This window comes from Nyctereutes procyonoides, unplaced genomic scaffold (genome assembly GCF_905146905.1).
Source record: "Nyctereutes procyonoides isolate TBG_1078 unplaced genomic scaffold, NYPRO_anot_genome, whole genome shotgun sequence".
Taxonomy (NCBI): Eukaryota; Metazoa; Chordata; class Mammalia; order Carnivora; family Canidae; genus Nyctereutes; species Nyctereutes procyonoides.
In genome coordinates, this window is record NW_026575140.1 from 44,759,932 (window position 1) to 44,775,841 (window position 15,910).

General features: G+C 38.5%; 1 long non-coding RNA gene across 1 annotated transcript in view; it reads left to right on the top strand.

Moving 5' to 3' along the window:
- The first annotated feature begins 381 nt into the window (after nt 1–381).
- LOC129497203 (uncharacterized) overlaps nt 382–15,910 on the top strand; it is a 47,854-nt gene continuing 32,325 nt past the window's right edge. The window contains exons 1-2 of the long non-coding RNA XR_008661898.1: nt 382–440; nt 2,639–2,714. This is a non-coding gene — a long non-coding RNA (uncharacterized LOC129497203). The remainder of the gene's footprint in view (nt 441–2,638; nt 2,715–15,910) is intronic.

Here is a 15,910-nt window from a genome sequence, read left to right on the forward strand (position 1 = left end):
CGGTGAATAAAGTGAATGTTTGAGACACCTGATAATCCTTTATTGGAAGGTGGTAAACAGGGCACAAGTAATAGTAGGGACCTTCATTAAAGAGGTTCAAAAATCTCTTTAAGGTCAATTCACCCAGGGGAACTCCAAAGGTGTGCTTGTAAGCAGCAATAAAGAAAGATAATACTCATAATGACTGTTAATCAAGTAATGCTGGATTAAAGAGTTATTTAATAATCAAACTTATTTTGCTCATATAAGTGTTTCTATTTATTTATTGTTTTGATCACCCTTAATTTGCCTCTGTGTAAAGAGAAATATGATTCTCTTCATACTTAATGTAAGACCAATTATTTACTCCATGATTGCTAACTAAGCACCTTTTTTACACCAGGCACCAAGGGTAGGAAGAACAACACTGTGGTTTTGGTCCCTGCTCTCATGGATCTATGGTAAGAATGGGGTTTAAGATAGGGAATGGAGAACAAAAAAGCAAATCTTTGAGGCAAGCCAGTTGGAAACCACCGCTATTAGTTACATATGCCCACATTTTAAGTTAAATTTTTACCTTTCCTCCAAAACATCATCTTGACAACATTATAGTTCTAAGGAGTATTAGGGATCACAGTCATGAAACTGTGGCAAGTCTGTGTCTTTATAATGTTTACATTGCTTGTGACCTTTGCGCATGAATGTTTTTGCCCACGTGGCCAGTCAAAAAATGATCGGGTTGACCTGTTTTTCCAAAAGACCTTTGACCAAGTCTTTGATGAACAAACAGAAGATCGTGTTTTCCAAAAGGATCTACCTACAAGCAAAATTCTATGGTGGCATAATTTTTACATAAGAAACATGAGCCAAAGTTGAAAAAAAAAACAAAACAGTAGTGAGGGACTGAGTTCAACTTTTAACTTTTAAAGCCTCACCATAGTAAGGATTTGACACTGAGTTATTTTTCTTTGATTCAATGTCATAAAAAATTAGAAGATACTCATTCATTGCACAAATATTTATTGAGCCCCCACCACATTCCAAACACTGTCCTAAATGTTGAGACACAATAGAAAGCAAGATAGAACTGGTATCTATGGTTTAATACACAACTACAAATTTGAGGAGGTGCAGAAGAAAAATGGAAGAGAACACAGAGACTTAATGCAGGATAGACAGGGAAGGCTCTCTGAGAAAGTGATACCTTTAAGCAGAGACCTTGGATAAGTAGAAAATTATCTCATCAAGAATGAAGAGAAGATATTTCCAAGCAGAAGGAGCTCCATGTGAAACAGAGTATATTGTGACTTCAATAAATTTCATTTTGTGAAAAATTTCTAAAGTTCAAAATAGAAATTCAATATCCCATGATATTAGAAAATCTCATCACTTTACTTTAGACCGGCCAGAAATGTGTGAGGAAGGAAACTTCAAAGAGGTGGATTTTATTTTTCTGGCTTGAAAACAGAATGCCCCAAAACACTTTCCCAATGCTTGAGGTCAGCTTATAATTACTTTTTCATCATCTCAGATAAACTTCCAGACTTTAGTAACATAGTAAAACTTTTTTTCAGCCTTTGTAAATAAATATGCTACAGTGAAATCTGGTTCAAAAGGTAAAACAAAGGGCAACTCAGGTCTTCAAAACACCATGTAAATTTGAGGTGCTACCAAACATTCATTAAAAAAAAAGAAGAAGAAGAAAATCAATTCACCAATGGCATGGTAGTATGAGGTAGTAAAAGGAAGCAACTCAGACCAGCTACTGTAATTCATTAACGGGGCTGTCATTGGGAGAAGGAGAGAAGGGTGCTGTGGCCAAAGAAGTTAGCATGCAGTCATGCATGCTTTCCTTTTCTGTCGTATCCTGTTCAACTAACTCAATTCTTCTGGATCATTTAGCTATGGCTATACATTATATATATGTAAAGCAATATAAGGGTGCCTGCCAATCTGGGATTACCATTAGTCCTTTACTTTGATAGACTTTTGGAAGGGGTGTGTCCTTGAGCCCACCGGGGAATGAGGAAGGTGTCTCCATACACTCTCACACCCTGCCAAAAGTCAATGCATGGGTCCTACAGCTGGTTGGTTGGCTGGCACATTTTGTAGCTGGAAAAAAGCACATATGTTTTTATTCAGAATCTCCACTTTTAAAGGGACCTCAGAGAACATTTAATCTAAAAACACATCTAATGTAGTGCAATATTTCCATAAAGTACACATATAAATTTACTATGTGCCTTCAGTTCACTGTTTCCCCGAGGCAGTTAATTCTCTTTCTGACTGTAGCCATTTTAAAAGTTTCTTCCTAATGTCAGGGTAAAGTCCATTTTCCTTAACTTCCATGAGGAGAAGTAATAATACTATCTCTTGAGCATGTCTCTGTACCAGTGTTGTGCCAAGGGGCTTCCCATGCCTTGTTTCTAGTGCTACCAGCACTAGTGGCAGGAAGGATCACCGTGAGCATTTTACAGATGGGGAGAAAAGGTCACACGGGTGAGAGAGGTGGATCCAGTCTAGGCTAAATTCCACGCCGAGGCCCCTTCCTCGACATCATGCATAATTCTTGTTTCAAGTTTGTGTATTTGAAGGCATCTCTTAAATTCTGCTCAGTTTCCTCATTGATTTTTCATATGCTGCTTTCCGTTGCTCTCAGGACACACTGTGACTGCATCTTTATGAAAGCTATAGATCGATGAATATAAAACTGCACAGAGTACTCCGGTTGAGATGTGAGTATTGCAGAGACTTCCTTGAGTCTTTTATTAATGACATTTATTCTTAAACAGTAACAGTAGCATATTAATTAAGACATAGGTTTAGGTAAATTTAACTCCTGGCTTTAACACTGACAAGCTGTCAGACTCTGGGCATTTTACTTCCTGAATTACTAGTTTTCTCACCTATAACAAGGGGGTGATGATGATGCCTACTTTTTAGAATTGTTATGAGAATTGACCTAATACATGTAAAAAACTTAGCATGATGCTCAGTGCTATGCTCAATGAACAGTAAATATTATTATTTCTTGATTTGCAGTAAACCCACATTCTGGGGGATGAAGTTAGGCTTCACCTGTACCATGCTTATAAATTTGAATCTTAGATATAAATTTAAAACATTAAAAAAATCTATATTGAATTTCATCATGGTTGGATTCAACCAATAGTTCCAGCTTGAATCTTGTCTCTGTCGTTTGATGATTTATTAATGCCTTCTAGTTTTGTGTTGCCTGAAAATTGGTAAACATATTTTCAGCATTTCATCCAAGTTGTTGCTTGAAGTGATTACATAGTGAAGTTTATGTTCCCATGCAGTTAACTTACTGTTCTGTTGGTTCCCATTTACTTGCTTCCACTGCGATTTTCCCCACACTTTTGTATCATACACTTGTTATATTCCCTGGTGATCCCTTGGGTTTTAAGCTGCCTCTGACCTATGATTCCGTAGATCTCCTGATATTGACATAGCAGAATCTATTAACCGATTTCTAGAGTAGAAACCAGACACCTGGGGTTCACACTAGCCTTTCCATCCGTGCACTTTAAGCTCTCTGTGGCTCTGTTTTTATACTTATAAACCTGAGCAAATATTTGCCCTTTCCTTCCTTCCAGTGCCATGGAGAGGATGAAATAAATAATTATAAAAGAACATTGTGTTCTTCAAAAAATGGCAGCATACCATTTACAGACAAATTCCTCATCTAGTCACTACCAAAATAGCTAAACAACTAACTGTTGGCAAGAGAAGTCCCTGAGCAGCAAGGCAGCATAGATGACGCCAAGCCTGTGTGTTTATCATCTGCATTTTGCTCAGAGACCCAGACTCATTTAAAGCTTCATGACACACATACCTCTGACAGGCTCAGCTCTTTCATTTCCTAGTCCATAAGCAAGTAGAGGTAGGTAAATTGAGGATAGTGAAGTGGGTAAATTGAAAGCACCAAAGTAGGCAAATTGAAGGTAGCAAGAAACAGATAATCATTTTAAAAGAAAAAGAGAGGGGTGCCTGGGTGGCTCAGTTGTTTAAGCATCTGCCTTGGGCTCAGGTCTTGATCCCAGGATGAGCCCCGCATCTGGCTCCCTGCTCAGCTGGGAGCCTGCTTCTATTTCTCCCTCTCCCTCTCCCTCTGCTGCTGCCTCTCCTCCAGCTCGTGCTCTCTCTCTTTCTCTCTCAAATAAATAGATAAAATCTTAAGAGAGAGAGAGAGAGAGAGAGAGAGAGAGAGAGAAAACAGAACTACAGATTAGATACTTGAGAAATACACAGATCTGAGACCATTAAGGACAGGGGAAAACGGCCTTAAACAGCTGAGGAGATTCCAAGAACATCACTGGATTATAATCTAGTACCACCACTGATGTTCAAAATGATCATTGATTTCTCTGTTGGATCTCTGTGTTTTCAGGTGTGTGCAGCCTTCTTTCTGCTCTCTTTTGGAAGCAGCACTGTGACTGTCCTTTGGAAAACTACCTTTCCTGGGTTGTTCTCTGTTTCAGAGGAGCCATCACTCAAGGTGCCCTCTCTGCTGCTGCACAAGTTTGAGCATCTGATCTGAGCAGATCAGTTGCTATTGGGCAGGAGTTTGGATGTTGAGCCAGGTGACTCACACCTGTTGGGGCTGCTTGATCCTGGGGTCCCAAACTTTATTCTTCCCTTCCACACAGACCCTTGGAACTGCGTGATCCCTGACCTTCTCAAGATTGGTTATCCAATTTTCCTTTAATTTGAGGAATACTCTGAAACACTGCAGTAAAATATTTAGCTTAGGGGCATCTGGGTAGCTCAGTCAATTAAGCATCTGACTCTTGATTTTTAGCTCAGGTCATGATCTCAGGGTCATGAGATCAACCCTCGAGCCAGACTCTGTGCTGGGAGTGGGGCCTGCTTAAGATTCTCTCTCTCCCTCACTCTGCCCCTCCCCAACCCTGCTCCCCTGGTTGACCGAACACATGCTCAGGCTCTCTCTCTCTCTCTCTCTCTCTCAAAAAAAAAAATCACTTAGCTTAAGTTAGCCAAAAGCATTTTTAGGCTGCTCACAGTTTGTGATCCGGAACCAACATGGATTCATTAAAGAAAAGGCTCAATTTTGTTCCATATGTAGTTAAAAAGCCACAGATATTTGTAAAAAACATTTAAAATATTTCCATCCAACTCTGTTAAAAGAAATTTTAAAACCTTAGCATTAAATGGCCATTTTCATTCTAAAGAGTTTTCGAATTTCCAAACCACACCAGATAAATGAGTTGTGATTGTGTACACACCCAAGAGTGATTGCATTGTAGTTAAGCTTGAGTATATCTTGCTTAAGTCTGTCTCTGCATCGCTCTGGTTAGCTCCTTGTTAAAATGATGACTGATGTCATAAAAATGGCCCGAGGTTACATTTAAAATGGAAAACCTTCAGTCGTGGTCCAAATACTGTGAACATTCAACAAATATCTGCAACTGTGTTCTGGGATAAAGCAGTGAGCAAGGTGGAGCTAATGGTCAAATAGCCCAGTGAATGTGTACGGAATGAAAGGAGCCTTTGCTTGAAATATGCTCATTGCCCATGACTCTGGCCTTGTATTTCTCCTGCCTAGAAAATATAATATCTGACCTTTAACCACATCCTTTACCTATCTTTTCCCCACATATCCCATTCATTTTTCAAGATCCAGATCAGATATCTTGATCTCCACTAAGCCTCTCACAATAATAACAGTGATGGTAACTAAATATTTACTGTGCAGGACTCTAACTTCTTTACTTGGACTACATTATGTATTTCTCATAATGCCCTCTGAAGTATTTATGTATGAAGCCTTAGTAATCTAACTGATGGGATTTTTGGAAGATTTATCACTTGAAATACTGAATTTGGTATGTTCAGATTATTGGGATCTTTTTGACAATACGATCTAAAATATAAAGTGGGAAGGAAGCAATTTTATACCTGTTATGCATCAGAATTGCCTGGGAGAATTTTTTTTTTTTAAATAGAGATGCCTAAGTACATCCTTCTCAAAAATTCCAGTTAATTAAAAATACACAAGCACACACATTTGGAACACAGCACAAATAATGACCCCAAAATCCTACCTTCTTAAGATAATCACAAATAGCACTTTGTGTATTTCCATTTGGTCTATTTTGTAGCTCTAAAATTGTAAACATTATATGGAGTTAAACATGGCCTTATCATTGAGAACTTCCCTGACCACCTTATTTAAAACTATAACTTAGGTCCATTTCCTTCCCTATTATGCTTAACTTTTCTCTGTAGAATTTCTGACCTTCTACTTATTGATATTTTAATTCATTTATTTTTCTCCCCCAGAGTAACCTATCTTCCCTTGCCTCACACCCCCTAGAATGTCAGCTCCAAAAGAGCAGAAAGTTTTATCTGCTTTTTTTACTACAGTATCTACAGCCCTAGAAGAGTGCTTGGCACAGAGAGGATGTGGAAAATGAATGAATGAAATTGGCAAAATGCCCTCCAGAAATGCAATACTGTTTCCTTCCACTCCTACAGAAATGTTGACTGTGTCAGAGAAATATTTTTGGTGGGTAGGACTTTGAGGCACCAATCGAATGCTTCCAAGGCTCTCTGTAGAGGGTGCTGAGAGTCAGGAGCCTTGCAACACGAGAACAAAGTGTGGTTCCTGGGACTGCTAGGCCAATAGCACATGCCATACACAAAGGGAGATGCTATGCTGAAGGTACCACCTGCCCTAAAACAGGTTCAACAGGAAGATTTTTCAAAACATGTACCTGTGCAGCTATTGGTTTCAGGCCTTGAGCACCTAACTTGTATACACTACAAATTTTGAGACTTGTTCAGGACAATGTTCTGGTTCCTTTGGTTCGCATCTTTCTACCATCCAGATTACCTAATTTTTGAACTTTTTATGAGCAGAGTACTGCTTTCAGTGCTGCTTAGTCATTTCCCATGGCTCTCTATACTTTAGAGTAGCTTTTAAAGTTACTTGGGCCATTTTGGGTAGAAGACATTGTATGACAATTTTATGCAACTACATAAATGGAAGGCTTCTTGGCATTATTAATGTTCAAAATATGCAACCTACACTCATATTATTCAACTGGAGATTGTTTTGAGGTCATTTTTTAATTATAGAATTTCCAAATCAGAAAGTATATCTGAAAATAGAAAGCTGGAACTAAGTACATCCAAGAGCATGAAGGACTTTTTTTTTTTTTTGTTTGTTTGTTTTTAAGATTTTATTTATTTATTTGAGAGAGAGAGAGAGAGAGAGAGAGAGAGACAGCACAAGCAGGGGACAGAGGGAGTGGGAGAGGGACAAGCAGACTCCCTGCTGAATGGGGAACCCATTGCAGGGCTCCATCCCAAGACCCTGAGATCATGACCTGAGCTGAAGGCAGATGCTTAACCGACTGAGCCACCCAGGCATCCTGAACACGAAGGGCTTTTTATAAGAAGTAAGAGGGGCAACAAAGTGTAGGGGGAGAGCACCAGGGCCATGACCCCAGATCTGATCTGCCCATCAGACACTAGCCTGCTAGTCCCCTACTTAGTTGGGAAATGGGCCTGCTCATCCTAATTCCCTAGCTTTGTTATGTGGAACTATAGATATGTGAATCACAATGAAAATTGTAATGTTTATTCAATTGAAAAAGCTGCATTAATTTTCTTAAATGCTGGAGAATGATGGTAGGTTGGTAGAAAGAGGGATTCTGAAAGACTCTGGAGCTTATTTTCCCAAATTGTTTTGCATGGCATACTACATCAGTGACATGTTTAGTCAGCTTTTGATGATGGCTAGCCTCAATATCTCAGTGGCTTATCCCCCATATACATTTATTATCATGCTCAATGTCTTCAGTTCAATCAAAGTTCAGCTGGTCTAGGCTGGGCTCCACTGCATACTCAGCATCAAAGTTCTGGTCACCATGGCTTGTTTCCAAGCTACTGGTTGGGTTCAGATCTTCTCTATGTATCTGTCATCAGTCTAGTACAAGTGGCTAACCAAGACAGGTTCTCCCAGAAGATGCAGAAGTGAGAGAGAGAAACCTATCTGCACCAGAACATCCAAAGCCTCTAATGTTCCATTGACCAGAGCAAGTCACATGTCCAACCCCAATGTCAATGAGGTTGGGAAGGATATTTCATTGACAGCGGAGGCAGAAGAGGTGAATATTTGCTAAATACTAATCCAAACTTTCTCAGACATCTTTAAAAAAAAATAGGAACATGCTTTAAAGAGCTTAGAAATTTCTTAGATGTTCCCAGTATATAATGACATATTAAAGGTTGTAAGAACTCCTATTGTAAATAAAGTTGTCTGGTTTTGCTTAGCATAATGATAACCAAATTTATGTGACCATAGTAATTTTTACCTATACTTCACAAAACCCTTTTATATTTCATGAAACTGGGTTTTCACGCAATATATTTTGGTAAATGCTTTTCTCAAGTATGCAATTGATCAATTGTCAAATGTACTCGCTCTGGACCATACAGACCTTTCTTTGACTCTTGGCTCTAGAACAACTTAAAGTGTCTGGTAGTCTGACTGAGAGTTCTCATGATGAGTTTCTGCACAAACCTGGTTAAAAAAAATAAATTCTACCATCGTGGTCCTGACTTAGGAAATATAGAAGATAAAGCCTCTCAAACTAAGTATGTACTATATGTTGGCTAATTGAATTTAAATTAAAAAAAAAAGATAAAGCCTCCTCCTGGTAGAAGAAATTATTAATGTGTGGAGAAGAATAGTGTGTTGGTAAGAAAGAGCCCTAGTGATTTGAAAGAAGGGTGTTAGGGCCTGAATGTTTATATGGCTGCCCCCCCCCATTTATATGTTGTCTTTGCCCCCAATGTGAAGGTACTGTGAGGTAGGGTCTTTCAGAAGTAATGAGGATTAGGTGCAGTCACCAGGGTGGGACTCTGATGAGTGGGATTGTTCCCTTACAAGAGAGCCTGTGTTCTCTCTCCGCTCTCCACCATGTGACGACATAAGCAGTGGGCAATTTGTAATCCAGAAGGGGGCCCTCATGGGAACTCAACTGTGCTAGCACCTGATCTTGTACTTCCAGCCTCCAGAACTGTGAAAAATAAGTACCTGTTGTTCGTAAGCCGCTCAGGCTGTTGTATTTTGTTTTAGCACCACAAGTTAGGACAGAGGGGAAGAAACTCAGAGAGGAAGCAAGAAAGAGGGAAAAAAAGGATGCACTGCAAAAACATATTTGATCTGAGCTGCCTGAGGACAAATAGAACTTTGTGTTATGTTCTTGTCCCAGGTCCAGTTCTACTTTGTGGGATTTAAAAATCTATGTTTGTTTAATATAAACAACTTTGGATGAAAGAGTTCTGTTCCCAGGAGATGCAGGAAGCTGCATTGCTGTAGGTTCCACAGAATCTCAGTATGTCAGAGCAGGAAGGATTTTGAAGATTATGTATCCGAACACTACAATTTTACAAATGAGAAAGTTAAGGCACAGAGAGGAAAGGAAAGCTCAAAATTATTCAGCCAGAAGAGATAGAAATGTACCCACATCTCACAGCTCCCAGAACAGGACACATTTCACAAGAACAACTATGTTATTAAATAATAATAGTGATAATGATAACACCTACCACTGGTGAAGCACTTATTACAGCCATGCATGGTTCTAAGTATTTTATGTGGATTGTTTCTTTTATGTGTCATAATGATCCAATGAGGTAGGTATCCTCTGTCTATAGGAGGACATTGGAGCACAGAAGAGCTAATAAACTTGCCCCCAGGGTTACCTGCAAAGAAGTGACAGAAACAGGACACATCAAAGTAATTTTCAAAGCCATATCTGGCATATACCAGTTCTTGTTCCTGAAGTAGGGCAATACTGAATGCCCTCATTCACTCAAACAGAAAATGGGTTTTAAGACATGTTTCTCGATCTTCCCTGTATCCACCAGCAAACTCAAGCATCATCTTCTCATGCCAAATAGGCACTAAACTACAAATCCTCTGAAACAACTGGGGAGAAATAAGAATTAGCAGTATTCACTGCATTCCCAGGAATACTGCTCTGAAGGTTTGAGTTGAAAGGAAGAAACTTGGTCTTAGTGGGTACTTAATCAGTTCAGATGACTCAAAACAAAGCAAAGCAAGACAAAACTCTCAGGTGAGCAGAATTGTGGAGTTGTTTGAGTGGAATATGTTAACCATGTAGAGTGGAGGCAGGCCAGACAGAGGGAAGTTGACTAGAAGCTAGATTTTGGAATGAGAGCAGTGCCAGTGAGTCTGCCCATCAGTCACAGATGTGAGAAAAGTAGTCAACATCCACAGCAGTGGACAACAGGTAGGACCAAGGGGGAAATCCATGTACCCTACGTTTTGGAACCTGGAGCTTGACTGGGTTTTGCCTTGTTCAAGAAGTAAAGAAGAAAAAGTAAATTGAAATGGTCCCTTGGGTGGAAAAAATACTATGCAACAAAGAAAAGAAGCAATATGGAGCAGACTTGGGAAGAGTACACATTTCAAAACAAGCAGCTCTGGGATCCAAAAGGATATTTAAGAAAGAGTTTCATCCTCAGAAAAGGACAAGAAGATATGGCATCTGTGCCCGAGGGGCAGAAAGCCCTCAGCACACTGAACTGGATGGAGACAGATGTGTTAAAGAGAGGCTGCAATAAAGCCAAAATATAATGGAAGTAGGATAAAAGACCCCACACTTCTGGAAACAAACTTAAAAAAGAATATTGGTGCCAAGTTAGCCTTGTAACAAATGGCAGTTTAAAAGGAAATGACAAAATACCTACAAGTGAATGATAATGAAAGCATTTGGGATGCCTGGGTGGCTCAGCGGTTGAGCATCTGCCTTTGGCTCAGGGTGCATGATCCCAGTCCCGGGATTGAGTCCCACATCAGGCTCCCTGTGAGGAGCCTGCCTCTCCCTCTCCCTTTGTCTATGTCTCTGCCTCTCTCTCTCTGTGTCTCTCATGAATAAATTAAATAAAATTTTTAAAAAAGATACTGAAAGCATTTTTTATCAAACTTTGCGGGAAGTAGCCAAAGCAGAGGAAATTTATCAATTTGAGTAGGTTTTCTGAATAGAAAATAGCAATACTGAGAAGTAAATTAGCAAACATCTTAACTTCACCTGGAAAAAGAAGAGTGAGCTAACAGAAGAAAAAAAAAGCCACCAACCAACAAAAAACAGGAAATAATATCATGTAAAAATAATACAAAACAGAAAAACGATAGAGAAAATTGGCAATACCCAACTATGATGCTTTGACTAATAACAACCATAACAATATTAACAAAAGAGCTAATATTTAGCACTGACTAGCACTGTTTTAAATGATTTATTTATGTTCACTCATCTAATCTCCGTAACAACCCTACAACGAGGGTAGTGTAATTATCTCCATTTTACAAAAGAGGAAAATGAAGTGGAGAGAAGTTATAGCCTGTCAACAGTTATACAACTAGTTATGGCGGAGCCACGATCTGAACCAGGGGGTCTGGTTTACCCTTCAGAAGGCAGAACCTCTATCATGTCTGATAAGAAGAAAATCAAAGAGATGAGTAGACAAAATACACAATAAAAAGGGAGAGAGAAAAAAATATTTTGAACAACCAGCTTATATTTTGATAAATGTGTAAATCTGCATACTCGTTTGCTAGGGCTGCTATAACAAAATACCACTGATTGGGTGACTAAAAGGACAGAAATTCATTTCCTCACGATTGTGGATAATTGAAATCTAACATCAAAGTTCACCAGTTTGGTTTCTCCTGACTTCTGTCTTTGGCTTACAGATGCCTGCCTTCTCCCTGCGTCCTCACATCGTGTTTTCTCTGTGTGAGGGGATACTTGCTGTTAAATTTCTCTGTGAGTCCAAACTTCTTTATATAGGGACACCAGTCAGATTGGATTAGGGCCTACCCTACGGCCTCATTTTAATTTAATCACCTCTTTGAAGGCTCTTCTTCTCCCAATAGAGTCACATTCTGAGGTACTGGGTGTTAGAGAATCAGCATAAGAATTTTCTGGGAACACAGTTAAGCCCATAATAGCCTAGAAAAGTGGATTGCAGTGGGGTGGTGACGGGGTGGTGTACTACTGGCCTAAGGTAAAATCGAAAATTAAATACATCAATAACAGTATGGTTGTCAACCTTCTTCTTTTACTTTCCCACACATCAATGAATTAAAAACCCTGTTGGTTTTACAGGTGAGCTCAAACACATTTTCCAAGAAACAGAAAATCCCTTTCTGGAAAGAAAAAGCTAAGAAACAATTGACCAACTTATTTCATTCAGAAAGTAGGTAGAATAAGTGTAAAGAAATGATAGGCTTCATGTTTAAAACATAGGTACAAAAATGCCAAACAGCACACTTAAAAAAAAAATCCAGCAGCGTAAATAAGACCCTAATACATCTTGATCAAGTTCAATATATTTCAGAATATAAACATACTTTAACTTTGGAAAAGTCTGTTAATAAAATTCACAGCAACAGATTAGAAAAGATAAAAGATTTATCATCTCAATGTGTGTAAGAATTTGATAAAATTCAATATCTATTCATTGTTTTTATTTTTTAAAGTAATCTCTGTGCCCATCACGGGACTTGAACTCATGATCCTGACTGAGGTCAAGAGTTGCATACTGAGCCAGCCAGGTGCCCCCTCAATGTCTGTTCATGATCGAGGAGAAAACCTTATATAAAACTAGGGATAAAGTGAATTTCAGCGGTTTAGCACCACCTTCAGCCCAGGGTGTGATCCTGGAGACGTGGGATCGAGTCCCACGTCGGGCTCCCTGCATGGAGCCTGCTTCTCCCTCTGCCTGTGTCTCTGCCTCTCTCTCTCTCTCATGAATAAATAAATAAAATCTTTTAAAAAAAAAAGTAAGAACAAGAACTCCAGAAACACTCAGCCGGAATACTCCACTCAGTCCTCTGTTCTAAGAGACTTAACCAAAATTAAAAAAAAAAACCAAACAAAAAACAAAAAAACCAGAAAAGATATCTCCCCAAAACTTACAGTAAGCTATACTTAATGGTATAACTTTAACACATGATCTTTCAGGTGTTAAAACTAACAAGAGAGAAAATAGTGTCAAAATTACAGAGAGAAAATTATAGTTATAAGGAATTTATATGATTATTTATGTAGAATACCTACACAATCTAGACATACGTTACTAAAATTGATGAAAAAGTTTAGATACATTGTTGCATAAAATTTAATATACAGAAATCCATTGTATTTCTATGGAACAGCAACAAAAACTTAGAAAATAGTTGAAATAGAGGCTTCTGGATGGCTCAGTTGGTTAAGCATCTGACTCTTGGTTTTGGCTCAGGTCATGATCTCAGGATCCTGAGATTGAGCCCCACATTAGGCTCAGTGTACTCAGTGTGCAGTCTGCTTGTCCCTTCCCCTCTGTGCCTCCTCTTCTGTTCGTGCTTTCTTTCTCTCAAATAAATAAGCAAACAAACAAATAAATAAATAAATATTTTTAAAAAAATAGTTGAAATAAAAAGGTACAATTCTATTTTCAGTAGAAATTTTAAACACATAACACACACATACATGCACAAACACACTACTGAAATATAACATCAAAAAATCTTTATGGAGAAAATTATAAAATTTATTAATAGAGGTTACAAATACCAGAATTAATAGCAGATAATAAGTAAACTATCTTGGATGTCTACTCAAATGGAACAATATATTCAATGGTATTAAAATAAAAATCTAAAAATGATTTGTGTTGTCCTTGAGAGCTTGACACAACAAAGCTTGAAAGCTGGTTTTAAAATTTATATGTATCATTGAGGGCCCAAGAATGACCAAAATAGTTCTGAAAAAGAAGACGCAAATCTTATTATAATGTATTAAATAAGAAATGGGTGATTGGTGCAAGAACTATGAGACCAAGAGACCAATGGAACATAACAAATTAGATATATACCAGAAACTCATGGAAAAATGGAATGGTCAACAAATGTGTTGAAATTATTGAAAAAAATGGAATTGTGTCTGTACTTCACAATGAACATAAATATCCATTCCATATTGAATGAAAATGTAAATGTGGAAGGCAAAGCCAAATAAAACTTTTAGGAGAAAGTATGAGGAAATGTCTGTGACTTGGAGTAGGAAAATGTTATTTGGACAAGATCTAAAGAGCACAAACCACCAAGATTGATGAATGTAATTGCATTAATTAAGAGCTTTCAGGGATCCCTGGGTGGCGCAGCGGTTTGGCGCCTGCCTTTGGCCCAGGGCGCGATCCTGGAGACCCAGGATCGAATCCCACGTCGGGCTCCCGGTGCATGGAGCCTGCTTCTCCCTCTGCCTGTGTCTCTGCCCCCCCCCCTCTGACTATCATAAATTTAAAAAAAAATTAAAAAAAAATTAAGAGCTTTCGTTCATCAGGAGACATCATAGAGACAGCAGAAAGGAAAAGACTTGGAGAAAGTTAGATAGATGATAGATAAATAGATATATAGATACTGTGTGTATCTGGCAAATGATTACATAATTGGTATTCAGAATATACAGTATTTGTACAAATCAATAAGAGAAGGCCAAAACCATGAAAATACACTCAGATTCATTAACAATTTTGGAAATGCAAATTAAAAACATAATGAGATAACCATTTCAGACAGAAGCCTGACACTTAAGATGCAGCAGAGAGAACATAGTTGAAGTAGAGTTATATTCAGTAGGTAGGAACTACTTGGTTTAAGATTCGATTTAAAACTACTTGGGTTTAAACTCTTGTAGTTTTATTATTTATTTATCTATCTATCTATCTATCTATCTATTTATTTATTTATTTTCAAAAGACTTTATTTATTTATTCATTCATGAGAGACCCAGAGAGAAGGGCAGAGATATAGGCAGAGGGAGAAGTAGGTTCTTCGCGGGGAGTCCAATGGAGGACTCGATCCCAGGACCCCAGGATCATGACCTGAGCTGAAGGCAGACGCTCAACCTCTTGTAGTTTTAATCAAGAGTTTTTCCAGTCCTATCACTCACTAACTATTGACTATGAATGATTTGCTTAACTTCCCTAAGTCTTAATTTTCTTATCTATACAACAGGCAGACTAATAAGAAAACACATGTGAAGTCCTCAGCAGGTTGCCTGGCACATAAAAGGATAGTCAGTGCAGGTTCACTGTTATGTAAATATTATAGCTAGTGTATGTTGAGTGCTCACTGCACTGGGCTAAGTGCCTCGTGAGTACGATTATCTCTTTTAATCATATGTGTTGTGATTATATTCATTTTACAAATGAGGAAACAGGCATAGGTAGAGACAAGGGAGCTGGGACTCAAACCCACATCTCGTGGGCTCTGAAGTCTGCATGCAGAATTCAGCTGTATTGTCTCCCACTGTTACCACAGAAAGCCTATCTTAGGGTAGATACAGATGATCTTCAAGGTCACATAAATCCTTTATTGCCATCACATGCAGACACACATGGAGGCTAACCTATTTATTTCCCTTTCTGGTTAGAAGTTGTGTCATTTTCAGTATTGTTCTAAAAACAGATTAGTAACAATAGATCCTATAGTGCTTCTATTACCAATTTGTACAGTTGGCCTACAACATTACTCCTAAAAATGTTCTTTTGGAGCTGCTGTGGGTCTCTGAACATTTCTGCAATGCCATTTGTACAGAGAGTGCATCTGAGAAGAATGAGGGTAGAGAATAACATAATGAAGCCTATTGGGAAACCCTCTTTCTGGGCTAAACTGGAGGTTCAGATATATTATGTTTCTGAACTCTGTTCTCTGAAGCCCCATTTTGGAGTCTTAGACCTATAAGGGGGGCTTTAGCAAATACCTTGTTCCACCTTTTCTTCTCTGTCAGAATCACTGGCAATATTCCTGATAGTTAGCCCACTTGCTGTAGTTGGGCAGAGAGATGTATTTTCCTGGGAGTTT